Source organism: Meriones unguiculatus, chromosome 4 (genome assembly GCF_030254825.1).
Source record: "Meriones unguiculatus strain TT.TT164.6M chromosome 4, Bangor_MerUng_6.1, whole genome shotgun sequence".
In the NCBI taxonomy this organism is placed as follows: Eukaryota; Metazoa; Chordata; class Mammalia; order Rodentia; family Muridae; genus Meriones; species Meriones unguiculatus.
The window spans coordinates 81609288-81623669 of NC_083352.1; the positions used below are offsets into that span (position 1 = coordinate 81609288).

The 14382-nt window shown below is 48.0% G+C and overlaps 1 protein-coding gene across 5 annotated transcripts in view; it reads right to left on the reverse strand.

Annotated features, from left to right (window-relative positions):
- Caln1 (calneuron 1) overlaps positions 1 to 14382 on the reverse strand; it is a 444621-nt gene that overhangs the window by 364204 nt on the left and 66035 nt on the right. The window contains exon 1 of one of the 5 annotated variants that reach the window (XM_060382259.1): positions 3933 to 3952. The exons of 3 other annotated variants lie outside the window; for them this stretch is intronic. The gene's annotated coding sequence lies outside the window, so the exon portion shown is untranslated. Of the gene's footprint in view, positions 1 to 2422; positions 3084 to 3932; positions 3953 to 14382 lie in introns of those variants that run through there. One more of the 5 variants, XM_060382258.1, reaches the window with a different exon arrangement.

A 14382-nucleotide genomic window follows, 5' to 3' on the forward strand; every position in this document is an offset into this window, starting at 1 on the left:
GAGAGAGAGAGAGAGAGAGAGGAAGAAGGCCCAAGGGCCCCCATTAAGACTTAACTGTGATTTCTCTCAATGGTACTAAATGAATTAAATTATTTCTTTCTTTGTTGGTTCATTTGTTTTGAGGGAGAGTCTAAGTAATGTGGTTGATATGAGTAGTTAGTTGGTTGATTTAGAGACAGTCTGACAATGTAGCCCCATCTGGTTTCAATCCCCCTGCCTCAGCATCCCAAGTGTTGGGGTTACAGCCCTTAGCCATTCCTGGCTACTTACTTTCATTCTACAAAGCCTCTATCCCACTCTCAGCGAAGGCTGGGGTGGTGACAACGGTCGCTTTCAGGGTCTGAGAAGAGGTGGCGCTTTGGTGAACAATCCTAAAGCAATTCTAAAAGGTGCCCCAGCTGCCTCAACTGACTCTGAAAAGGCCATTTCAGAAGCCAGTCATCTCATGAGCAGCCTTGGGCATCTGCCAGGACCTGGTGTATTGCACAGAGAAGTAGCAAATAGTCTCCATGATCTGAACACCCTGGGTGAATGCTAACCTAGACACAGTGAGGGAGCCGCCTGCCCAGGAGAGGTCTAAAGACTCACTTCATAAAAACCAAGTATAGGAGGTGCGGATATCAATCAGTGACAGCATAGTCCCAGTATGTGTATACACACCGCTGGGTTTCATTCCCACTAATGGAAAATAAAATAAAAAGGTCAGGGCTAGGGGGCTGGCTCAGTGGTCAGGAGTGCTTGCTGCTCTTGCAGAGAGGACTTGAGTTTGGTTCCCAGTGCCTGTGTCAGGTGGCTCACAACTACTCTGTAACTCCAGCTCCAGGAAGATCCCATGCCTCTGGCCTCCAACACACACACACACACACACACACCACATAAATAAAAATTTTAAATTAATAGATAACAATAACCACTCACATTCTTACCATAACCACTGCTGCCCGCCTTGCAAAAAAATAGACAGACAAGCAGACAGACAGACAGACAGACAGATAAAACGTTAAATCATCGCCTCCAACAACAACCTGGAAGGACAGCGGGAGAGGCGCTCTGTGGACACCGGTCCTGCACCACACTCTAAGACAATTTCACACCAAGCTGCTTTACAACCTTTATTAAAGTTGAGCTTTGCCACCGGGAGACAGCAGTTAGACGCAGAACACGAGGCCCTCCACGTGCACAGACGCTATAGTATTGAGCATAGGGTCCTGGAAACTCTGCAGGCCGAGCACAGGGCACTGCAGGATGGAGTCAATCCCACAGTTTATCAGACTTCACAGCCACACACCACAGGCTCTTGGCTGCTACCTTTTGAACCCAGGAATGTCTTCTTTTCATGCAAAGACAATTTAAAAAAAAAAAAAAAAGAATAGTGTGGGGCCTAGGGATGGCGCCCCAACCTTGGCATCTAAGGAACTGCATGCAGGCGCAGCTACCCCTAGAGCTAAGGATTGAGGCACAAATGGGATCTCTCCCAGGCTCCTCCTGCAGAGGATCAGCTTTGAGAAGGAACACCCCGGGATAGGGCCGAAGGTGCACGTGGCTTGCACCGTGGACTCAAACCTCAGCGCTGGGTCCCGGCTTAGCACCACCTGCCTGTGGGTCGAAGCATCCCCGGGCCCTCCAGAGCCCTGAGGCCAGCTTAGGACTACCTGCTGCTGATGCCCGGGTGCCCTGAGACCAAGTCTGAGGAAGTTCGCTCCCCAGAGCGCTGGTCTGCAGAAGCTGGGCAACCCGGTACACCTGGCTTGCGCCGGAGAGGCAGAGTCTACCTTTGCACTGGATCTGGAGTACTTCCAAAGCTTGCCGCCCGGTGGGGTCCCGGTGGAGTCCCGGTGGGGCTGCCTGAGGCCTCTAGGGTCACCTCACGCGCTCCAAGACTACCGATCCTGCCCAAAGGGGCGAGTATCAGGGGCCGGGAGGTGGAGCTGGGGCGAACCATATCTCCCACCTTCCTGGATTTATCGCCATGACTCCAGCTTCCCCGAGACCAGGACGCCACCAAGGATTCCCGCTTAGGCTACGGTGCGGTTGGAATCCCTGACACCCAGAGCTCCCTTTTCCCACAACCTGGGTGTCCCCGGGGGACGCGCAGCCCTGTAGCCACCGATACCAAAGACTCCACGAGCTGGCACGGTCCCGGGATTCCCACGAGTGAACCCAGGCCCTTCTGCAATTCCAGTGTTCCTCACCCACCCTAGGCATCCAGAGAAATCCGGATGGCACGGGTGACACTCCGAGCCCCGAGAGGTGGGGTACTTAGAGCGGGGCCAACAGGTCCGGGAGGCGCTTGTGGGCTGCACACCCGCCCACTCCGAGAAGCGATAGGGTAGGGGGTCGGGGGCAGGGACCATGGAAGCAGCAAAGGAGGCGAGGCTGCAGGGAGGGTGCGGGATGGAGACCGGGAGAGAGCGGTACTCACCTCTCTTGGAGCCGGAGCTCCGCTGCCCGGCTGCCCAGGCGCCTCCTCCGAGGCCCGCAGGGAGGGGGAGACACGAAAGCGAGCGCTCAGCCCGGCGCTCACACGCGTCCCCGCGCGGGCATCCTTTCCTCTCTGTCGCCGGCTCCCACGGCGTCTCCCCCTCCGGTTGGGAGGCCCGCTTTGCCCAACCCAGCGGCTCCCGGAGCCGAGCGCGAGTCTTTCCTTTCCCTTGGGTCTCTCGGCTGGGTTTTGCAGAGCCCACGATGATCCAGGCTGCTCCTTTCTCCCCTGTCCTTGTCCTCGCCTCCCGTCTGGGGGAACGTGCGCCCCGCACCCCCTGCACCGCGCTCGCCTCTACCCCTCCCGCGCCCGCTGGCCGCGCGGGCTCAGCCCATGTGCGCGGCTGCCTCCTCGCTGCGCCCAGGAGCCCAGTGGCCGAGGCCCCGCCGGAGTTGCGCGCCCCAGAAACTCCATGCAGCTCCGGCCTCCTCCCCACTGCCTCCCCGGCTCCTCCGGAGAAAGAAGCCCAGAGGCGATCCTCTTCACTCCTGCCTGTTCCCTAGCCCCTCGAGCCTGGTTGCTGGGCTGGCTTGGCCACCCCAGTCTCTCCTCGCTTTTCCCCCAGGATTGGGGAGCTCCCACCCCCACCCCACCCCCAAAGCCTCTCCAATGGCTCCCTCCGTTTCCAGGCAGCGCAACCTGAGGAACGCCTCGGTGCGCGCGCAGTCACACTCGCTCGCTTGCGCTCTCTTTCTCTCTCACTCACACACACACACACACACACACACACACACACACACGCTGCACACACAGGCAGACACACACGGGGGGCGAGCTGCAGCTTAGCAGCCGGCTCTCCCTCCTCTCCTCCCCAAAGAAGCTGCCCACGTTCACTCTCACGCCAATTGCTTGGTTCTCTCTATTAAACACCTCAACCCCGACCCAAGCACGCCCACCCCTGCCTTAACTCCTTCTCTCCCGATGCCCACAGTTACACCTGGGGTCCCCAAAATTCACGGAGGGAGTAGGACGGAAAGGCTGGTAGTCAAAACTGGGGTGAAAGCAAAATACGGTGAACCATCCCTCCACATTACCACGCCCACCCACCTCTCATCCCGCACCTCTGGAGCCTCAGAACACGTGACTGCCCCCACTTCTACCAAGGTCATAGTATGGATTCCAAAAGAATGGGTACCCTGACACAAGGTGCTTGGTGGCGACTTCAGATTGCTAGCAGCTTAATCTGGAGCTGACTTCCCAAGTCTACACCCAGAGTCCAGGTCTCCCTTGCCCCACACTTGAAGGGCAACAATTAGCTCAGAGCCACCCATTTAGCTTTCCTGAAGGCCATCTGGCCGCCATCCGAGAGTCCAGCTGCTGACCGGATACATCTTGCTACCAGGGATAGTCTTACCAAGAAAAAGATCAAAAACCAAGTCACGCCCTGCCCCCCAGGCTCTCATAACCCCTTCCTGCTCCTGCTAGGGAGATTCAAGAAAGATCCACCCACCTGGTTGGTGCTAGCTGGTCTTTTCTGATACCAGCCTTCTATCAGAGCTTCCGGGGTCTTACTCCCTACAGGGACCATGAATCCGGGCTCAGCAGCCCACACCATCAGGATGAAAGAGTGGAGAAATTCTTGCTTCAATCGGGAGCAAAACGGAGAAAGTCATCCTTTAGCATTTCATCCAAAAAGCCACCACCTCTGTTGGCTGGTCCTGCTGCCAAGGGAGCTTGGGCACTGACTCTGGCAGCCGGTCACACAAGTTAATCAGGATCCCTTCCCTGTCTGGGCCTCCCGGCTGTCCCTGAAGCTCACAGTTTGTGAGTCCTGCAGCTCTTGCCACTTGGTGGCACAACCTTTGCCATTTAGGATGTCTTCGCCCGTGGTAGTCCTGTCTTTTCATGTCCCAGCTTTTCCTCCCAGGTTGTCTTAGAGCCTTCTTGGGACACCAGGTGAGCTGTTTGTGTTTGTTTCACAGATGTGGATAGAAGGGGTTTCCACAGAGTGATAAATAAGCCAGGTGTGCCGGGGCTGTCATCCCAGCACTGAGGAGGTCCAGGCAGTATAATCTGGACTCCGGGCTCACTCTGTGCAGTAAGTGAGATTCCTAGCCAGCCGGGGTTACTGTGTGAAACCCAGTCTCAGAAATAATAAATAAATAAATAAATAAATAAATAAATAAGTCAGTAGATGACTAGAGTGGGGGAAACCTCAGTATATACTTGGATCAAAACCACACTTTTTGTGCGAGGGTGTGTGGGTGTATGTGTGCACGTGGAGACTAGAGGACACCAGAGATGCTATTTCTCAGTTACTGTCCACCTTGTTGCTCTTCTGAAGCAGGGCCTCTCATTTGTACTTGTAGGCCACACAGTGGTTGGCCACACACTCCAGGAATCGCTGTCTCCACCCTCCCGTGCTGGCATTACAAGTGTGCACCCCGCTACCCACCCAGTCTTTGCATGGGTTCCTGGGACAGAGGCCGGGTCTTCCTCTGCCCGAGAACTGCTGTGTATCTGTTTTGGGAGCATCTCCCTAGGCAGCCTGGCCTTGAACCCCGGAGGTCACCCTGCCTCAGCCTCCTGGGAACTAGAGTGGCAGGTGCACGTCCCCAACCCCAGCTGAAAGCTGTGTCTTCTAACAATCGGTAGGTAGCCCTTTTAAGAAATTAACTTTTAGGACGGAATGCAGGCCAGCAAAGCCTGGTGACAAGGCTGTACATCTTCGGGGAGTCCCTGGGGGAGGGGGTGGGGTGAAGAGTGAGCCACATGACCAGCCACGTGCCACACCTGGCAGGAGTTCTCACTCTGCCCTCCCTGCTGCCTATGGACAAGCTATTTGTTCTTTCTGAATCTTGCCATCCTCATCTGTAAAACGGGAACCACACTGGCATCTACCCCCTTTAAGATTAAATGCCACCCTGTGAAATAACAGTATACTAGCCATCACTCAGCTCAGAGCCTGAAGAAAGCTTTGACAAATACATGCCTGTGTAGCTATGTTGTAAAAATTCTTACCCTGGACACATCTGGCCCCTCTTCACAATGTCCCACAATCCCCCCAGAATTCACCCTGTGGAAACAGTGATTTTATTGGGCTTACTGAAGGAACCCTGAATGAGAAGTTACTAACAGGACTGTGGGTGACCCCAAAATGCCCACAGCAGAGTCTTCAGCCAGCTTGGATACTGATACCTAACCTTCCCTAAACCATATTCTACAGCCCAGTGGTTCTCAGCCTCCCTCAGCTGCGACCCTTTAATACAGTTCCTCATGTTGTGGTGACCCCCAACCTTAAAACCATTTCCATTGCTACTTCATAACTGTAACTTTGCTGGTGTTATGAATCATAATGTAAAAATTTTTGTAGATAGAGGTTTGGCAAAGGGGTCATGACCCACAGGCTGAGAACAGCTGCTCTAGCACCTTTGAGGACACAAGACCTTTCAAAATTAGGGCCGAACTGCATACAGATGGCTGGGAGGAGTGGTTGGGATCTTGGAGAGAGCTCAACGGCCTTCCTTCTGAGGGAAAACACCAACAGTTAACAATCTCACTCGCAGACACAACTGGTGTGATTAAGACAGCAGCTGTTTTGCACAAGAACCCATGTTTTACAAGGAGTTAACACCTGTCAGAGATGTGACCCGGAGGAAGGAGGAATCAAGGGTCTGTCTCCTCAGGATACAAAGAGGTCAAGAACTGAAGGAGAGTAGCAGACTTCGGGGATCAAAGTTTCTCACTGTCCTCACCAACGGCAACTATTGTAAGAGTTCCAAACTAAGAAAGAATCTGGGCGATAGGACCTGACACTCATTTAACCTTTATTATATAAATAGAAAATACAATAAATGTGTAACACACTTTCCAGTTAAATAAGAATGGGGATTTGGCTAAACAGCAGAATCTAGAATTCCTCAGTGAGGGGCTGGGGTGTGGCTCAGTGGTAGAACACCTGCCTAGAATCCCCCAGTGAGAGGCTCAGGGCATAACTTGATGGTAGAGATGGTAGAGCACCTGCCTAACATGCACAGGCCCTAGGCTCCATCCTCAGCATCACAAAGCAATGTTTTGCCAGTTACAGAACGGAGGCTGCCATCAACACAGAACGGACTTCTGTTCATCACACTTGCGTCGCTGCAGTTAGTGTTAAGTGTTGTCCTCAGTCTAGGGAAACACAGCGCTGGAGGAGACAGCAACATCTGTCCCCTGCCTGGCTTTGGGATTCTGTGACAGACACACAAAAGGCACAGAACAACGGACAAATGCAGCCTCGCTGGTAGTGACCAATTCATTTTTCTGGAGTGTGCAGGTTATTCTGCTTCTCCCTCTCCCTTTCTTTTGACTTTCTTTCTTTTGTTTGGACATTAATTGACAGATCCACTTCCACTACTCCAGGCAATCAGGAGCAGACAGTGATAAAGGGTACTCTGAACAAAAGTACTTGGAAATTTAAAAGAAGGAGAATCAGACCATGGAAATGGCTCAGTAGATAAAGGCATTTTTGGCTAACTCTGAAGGCCTATGTTATTTCCATGGGGTGAAGAATTAAAACAAAAACAAAGCAAAAAAAACCTCTGACTCCTAAAAGTTGTCCTCTGACCTCCACATGCTTATGTCCTGGCAGAAACATGAGTGTTGATATGAGAAATAACAGAAAACCTCAGTGTCAGGTCCAAATTTTGCTTCCTCTTTCACCCTCAGACTGTCTTCATCTCTCACCCTCCCCTCCCCATCTCTCTGCTCTCCTCCTACTTCTCTCATGGTTAGGTCCAGTCTGTTGGCCATGTTCAGTCCACTTCTTTTTCTCTCCAGATGCCTCCGGCTGTACTTCCCCTCACATCTATAATAAACCTTCTCCTTAACCATAGGACAGTCATGTCATCACTTTACACACTAAGGAAGTCATTGACCCTGGGATTCCCAAGTAGAAAACAGAAAGTATGTTTCTCTAGATGCTTCTGATTAAGAAAGTATGCAGGGAGAGATTAATCAAAGAAACTATTCTGGGACTGGAAAGGTGGCTCAGTGGGTAAAATGCCTGCTGTGCAGTCATGAGGACCTGAGTTCAAATCCCCAGAATCCATGGAACACAGTCTGTTATCTCTATAAGACTGCTACCATGAGACAGGAGATGAATACAGAAGTCGTGCATGCTCACACGCCAGCTAGCCTAGTAAACACTGCAACTGGCAGCAGAAGACAGACCCTCTCTCCAAAAAAGGTGACAGACCAGGAACTCTGGCCTCTGACCCACACACACACACACACACACACACACACAGGAAGACCTATTTAGATATATTTTTTTTCAATTTGGTTGGTTTCTGTCCAGCTTTGATTTGAATTTTTTAAAAAGCTTTATTTCGTTTATATTTGTGTGTGTGTGTGTGTGTGTGTGTGTGTGTGTGTGTGTGCCTGAGGAGAGCAGAGCTGAAGTTATAGACTGCTGTGACCCACTCAGGATAGGTTCTGGGACCTGAACTCAGGTCCTCTGTGAGAGCGGCAAGTGCTCTTAACTGCTGAGCCATCTCCCCAGCCCCCCTACATTTTGTTCTTTTTAATTTAGGGGTGTGCTCCCACATGCCACAGTGTCTGTGTAGAAGTTGGAGGACGACTTGCAGGGGTTGGTTCCAGGGACTGAATTCACGTCAACGGGCTTGGTCGCAGAAGCCTTTGCCTGCTGAGCTCTCTTAAAGGTCTAACTTCATTTTTTTTTCCTAATGAGAAAAACACTGCATTGACTTGTTTCCGCGGCAGTAAATGCACAGTATAGAAAGAATAGCACACCCCCTGCTTTACCAACAACTGAGGTTACTCAGCGACAAGGCGATTAATGAAGGGACTATATTGGCCCAAATGCTGATGATTCTTTTAACTTCTAAAAGAAAGGGGGGGAAAAGTATACACCAGGTGTCCTAGCACATGCCTGGAACCCCAGCGATCAGGAGGCTGAGGCGGGAGGATTGTTAGTTGAGGTCAACCTGGGCTAGACAGCAAGACCTTGTGTCCAAAATAAAGACAATGAAGTGGGGGAGAGGAGGTGAGGAAAAGGATGAGGGAGAGGGGGTGAAGGAAGGAAGACGCTACTACTACGAAGTGAGACTGCCTGGATTCGTTTTCCTCCTACCTCAACCACCCATGAGCTGTGGCTACAGGCATGTGCCACCACCTGCAGAGAGAAATGCTCTTCCTAAGTGCATCTGAAGGCTTCCACTCACACTCATATGGTGAAGAATGTGTTCCTTTGCCCCAGCACGAGTTCTGGGTTTACGGCCCAGTACCAGCATGCTTGGTCCTGTATTAACTTCAGTAGAATAATAAATTCACACATTCATCCTTCTTCTCAGTATCTTTTTTAAAAAGGAAAAACAGACTCTGTAAATCCCAGATGACATACTGATTGCATATGTGTCTTTGTGTGTGTGTGTTGCATGTGCTTGGGCATGAGCCCATGTGTGTGCCAATGGAGACCAGAGGAGGAAGACATCAGATGCCCTCATCTCTCTCTGTCTCTCTGTGTGTTGTCTCTCTCTTTTTCTCCTTCTGTGCCCCTTATTCTTTTGAGGTAGAACAGCTCTCTGAACCTGCACCTCATGGGACTTTGCTCAGGCAAGCCCCTGTCCGCGCACCATCTCAATCCTGTCCTGGGGTTACATGCACACTTGGGACCATTCCTGGCTTGTCGCCTAAGCGCTGAGATCTGAACTAAGTCCTTCGGGCATTATTACTCATTGAGCTATCTCTCCAGCCTCCTGTCCATATTGATTCTAAAAACATTTTGTGGGGCCAGTGAGATGGCCCAGTGGGTAAAGATGCTTCCGATGCAAACCTGGTGACCTGAATTTGATCCCTGGAATCCTAGTAAAGGTGGGTGAAAAGAACCAACTCCACAAATTTATCCTCGGACCTACACATACATACACACACACACACACACACACACACACACACACAAACACACACACACAAACACACATACACACATACACACACACACACACACACAATCATGGCATGAGTGCATATGTGTTGCATACACATACAATAACAACAATAAATTGTTAAATTTTAAAAGTATTTTGTAAAGGAAGGAAACAAGAAATCATAGGTATTTTGTGGAGGAAGGCATTTTGCCTTTGATTTAGGTTTGTGTGTGTGTGTGTGTGTGTGTGTGTGTGTGTACCCACGCGCGTTTGGTTTTGTTTTTGCATGCAGAAGAATTCAGCAAATTAATGCACAAGAAATAATGGAAGTGCAGAATCATTATTTTTCATCCTGAAAAGTAGTGGGTGACCTAACATCATGAGGTAAGAGGTGGCCTACTTGACTTAAAGTTCTCCACTGAGAAATTGTCTTCATATGTTTTAGCGGTTGGAATGAAAAATAATAATAATAATAACAACGGAGGAAGGGAGAGGGAATAGGCAAAAGTAAAGTATTTGTGTAATTCCCCCAAATTTCAAATGCACGGGTATCAAAAAGTAAAAATAATTTTAAAAAATGGTGATGGAGCTGGAGAGACGGTTAATTGGTTAAGAGCACTTGCTGCTACTCCAGAGGACCTGAGTTCAGCTCCCACCCCCATACAATGTGGCTTACATTGTCTGTAATTTCAGGTCCTGGAGAATGCAACACCCTTTTCTGGTCTCCAAGGATACCTACCGCACTTACACACACACACAATATAAAAACTAAAGTAAATCTTTAAAAGCATGCCGGTACCATTTGGTCCTTTACAGAGAAGTGTGCCTGCCTCTGAATTTGGTAAAAAAAAAAAAAAAGATGCCTGGCAAATAAGTGTCTTAGTTTTTATATCACTGTAACAAATGAATGCCTGGGATACAGGAACCTGAAAGGTTAAAAGTTCAAGCTTTGGGTCACAGTTTTAGAGGTTTATTTCTATGACTTACTGTCCCTGCTGCTTTAGTTTATGCAAAGTCATCCTATCACAATGGCCCAGGATGCCTGCCTACCTCACAGCCAAGTGTGAGAAAGCCCAAGAGATGGAGGTGAGTAGCATCCCCCAGAATCCCATAAAACAAGAAAGGTTACATGGACCTGTAATCCCAGCACTCAGGAGGAAGAAGCAGAAGGATCCAGAGTTCAAGATCATCCTTAGTTCAAGGCCATCCTGGTTTACATGAAACCCTATTCTAAAAAAAGAGAAAGAAAAATAAATGAACTTGGGATCTGTAGAAAGGGCTCAATGTGTAAGAGCAGTTGCTAAGCAAGTCTGAGTTCAGACCCCAGCAAGTATGTAAAAAGCCAGGTGTGGTCTCCTGCAATCAGCTGTGGGTGGGAGGGGCAGAAGAAGGAGGTTTGCTGGGGCTCGCTGGCCGCCAGACTAGCATTCAGCAGGAGAGTCTGTCTCAAAGACATAAGGCAAAGAGTGAGTGAGAAGGACACTCTGCACCCTCCACACATGACCTCACCCAACGTACCCCTCCACACATAGACACCATATCCACACACACTCACACACAAAAGAAAAAGCACATGTGCTGTAGAATCACACACTGGAGCAGTGATGCCACAGTTACATTTTCATGATTATATAATTTACCAAAGTTTACCTCAGAGTGCCACATGCTAGGCTCAGGGACAGTCAACTAGCGAGAGGGGGGAAAAAAACAGTCAGAGAGAGTTAGGCAGGTCTAGGCATGGTAGCACACACCTGTAATCCCAGCACCCAGCCTGGAAAAAAAAAAAAAAAAAGTCTGGCACAAATAAAACATCTTTGTTCTGCAAAGGAAAAAGTTCAGTTGAAATTATTGCATTTCAAGTGGCTTAACTAAAAAGAAAAGCAAGTTTAAATGTGCTAAGTCATCCTGTAATACTTTATAACTAAAGTAGAAGGAAAATGTGCACATATTATACATTACAAAAAAGGGGGAAAATGGTTTGAAATATCATATGATTTCAAAAGACAAACACACCCAAAACTCACTTTCAAAAAGGAAGGTGTACCAGGTTACACTTAATAGGTGCAAAAACTGCAAGTAAAATCAGACAGCAGCTGCTCACTGGTGGGATAGTTGGCTCGAGGTTGCTGAAGGGTCCCTTGGCGGGGCATCGAGCCGCTCACCTGTCATCCAGCACACAGGAGGCCCAGGCATGGAGACACTGAGCTGCAGGCGAGCCTGGGCTACACAGCAAGTTCCCAGGCAGTTTTGGCTACAGAGCTTTACCCTGTCTCAAAAAGACACCAGCAACTCATCTTTTAATAATGTAATTAGTCAATTAATGAATTGATTAATTGGTTAGTTAATTAATTAGTTGCTTGTTAGTTGGTTAACTAATTAGTTGTTTTGTGATTAATTAGCTAATTGACTGATCATTTGTTAATTAAAAGTGAAAAACTATTTGCAACCCATGTTAAAAATCGGAATGCACACATTTATGGATTCATATATTTGTTTTAGAAGAATGCATTTTATGGGGAGGTGAGATGGCTCAGGGCCACCTTGGTGTTTGCCACCAAGCCTGACAAGAGTTGAATCCTGGAGTCCACAGATGGGGAGGAAAAAACTGACTTCTGAAAGTTGTTCTATGACCTCTACATACATGCACATAAACACACATATTTTATATATATGTATATATATATATATTACATATACAAAGAATAGTTCTAGAGCTATAGGGAAGTTTCAGTCATTAAGAGCATTTGCAAAAGACCCTAGTTCGATTCCCAGCACCCAGGACAGGTGATTCACAACCACCTATGACTCTAGTGCCAAAGGATCTGGCACCTTCTACTAGCCTTAGAAAGCACTGCACACACATAAATAAAAAAGTTTAAAGTGCATTTTACATATGTATCTGCAAAAGACATTCATGAAAATATTGTGATTTCTGAAAGAATGAAAAACACTATAATTATAATTAAATATAATTCCTACTAAAGTTTTCTTCTCAAAGAATTAGTGTGTTTAATAAAATCATTAAAAATAATGAGAGTAAGGTTTCAACCAATGGTTTTTATTATGCAGTGAAGTATAGAGATGTAAACAAATTAGCTAAAAAGAGAACCTTTTAAACAGTGTTAAATGTAGAGACAGCCTCCGACTTACAAGATGCTTCCATGTACAATCTTCCAATTCGGTTCTTCAGCTTTGCGATGGCATGTATGCACACCCAAGCAACAAGCTGATCTTTCACTTTCAATACAGTACTCAGTAAATGCCACCAGAGAACCTATGATTTGTTCTGAAGTAGGACTTGTGCTAGAAGATTATGCTGCGCAACAGTCTCGGGTGAGTGCTCAGGACACATTTAAGGTAAGCAAGCCAGGTTAAGCTGTGGCGTCCCCAAAATTAGGGGAATTAAGTACAGCTTCCAGTTTAAAATATCCTCAGTGCACGGTGGGTTTACTAGGATGTGCAATGGTTGGTTTTTAACTATCAGCGTCACACGGTTTAGAATCACCTGGGAGGAGAATATCAATGAGAGATTGTGCTGTATAAAATTAACCCATGGGCACATCTATGGACATGGTCTAAACGGTGCTAACAGTGGTGAAAACTCCCTGCCTGAAAGCGGCCAGCGCCATTCCCTAGTATCCTAGCGTGGATAAGTGCAACAGCAAGCTGAATCCAAGCGATCACGCAATCAGCAGTTGCTCCCTGCCCTTGACTGTGGATGTGACTAGTTGCTTCAGATTCCCGCCTTGACTTCCTCACCTGTGAACTGTGAGCCTGGAACTATGAGCCAGATAAACTCTCCCCTAAGTGTCTTTTGGCCAGGGTACCCTACCACAGCGATAAAAACAAAACTAGCACAAGGGGTAAATCGTAAGTTGAAGGGCACCTGTCATCCCGTGGCATAGAAGCTATTCAGTTTATATGCAGAAATGAAACAATTCTAGAAGACTGTTAACTCAGCCTTAGCTGTGGCATTCCATGGGCTGAAGGATTGGGGAATGGTTTTAGAGGGGTTTTTATGAACATTTTTTGTGTTGTTACATTTTGACATGATAAAGCATTTGTGTGGTTTTTGTTGTTGGTTTTGTTTTTGTTTGTTTGGTTGGTTGGTCTTAGGTTTAGGTTTAGTTTAGTTTAGTTTAGTTTAGTTTAGTTTAGTTTAGTTTAGTTTAGTTTAGTGTTGTGTAGTGTAATATAGTTTAGGGGGTGTGGGAGTTGGGGAGGTGAGGTTGAAGCGATCATTCAGCAGGTAAAAGCCCTTGCTTGCTCTTGCCTCAACGTTTGTTGAGCAGCTCACAACTGCCAGTAAATTCAGTTCCAGGGATGCTAAAGCCCTCTTCTGGACTCTGTGGGCACAAGTGTGCATGTGGTGCACAAAAGGACAAGAACACACACACACACACACACACACTTTTTAAAGAAGAAGCGCCAGATGAGCGCTGTCCCTCCCTGCTTCCTGGTCTGCCCCGAAGTGAGGCTTCCAGTCTGCATGTGCCCACCCCCATGAACTCCACCATTTCCAGCCACAACAGATTACAATATTTCCAACTGGGAACCAAAAGAAACCCATCCTTAAGTTGTTTGTGTAAGGTGTTTGTCATATCAATGAGAAAAGTAACCAATACACAATGTAAAGGAATAACTGATGCAATTAAAAACTTGTAACAGCTGAGTGGCGCTTTCTGGCTCCTCAATGATACTGCATGCTGGGACAGTAAAATGCCCTGATGCCAACCCTCTGAGACCACAACCTCAGCTCGCTTAACATCATCATTCCTGAATGGTACCCTGGTGTCCTGGCTTCATTCCTGTGGATGTGATAAACATAAGGAATTCTTCCTTAGAGAGAAAGGAATTCTCCCAAAGGGAGAAAGAAATCCGGTTTACAATACCAGATTACAATCCACTGTAACTGAGAGTGGCAGGAGCCTGGAGCAGCTTGTTCTATCACATTCACATCCCAGAACAGAGAGAAAGAAAGCACCCATATTACCTGCTTACTATTTCTCAGCTAGATTTTTTTCAGAAAAA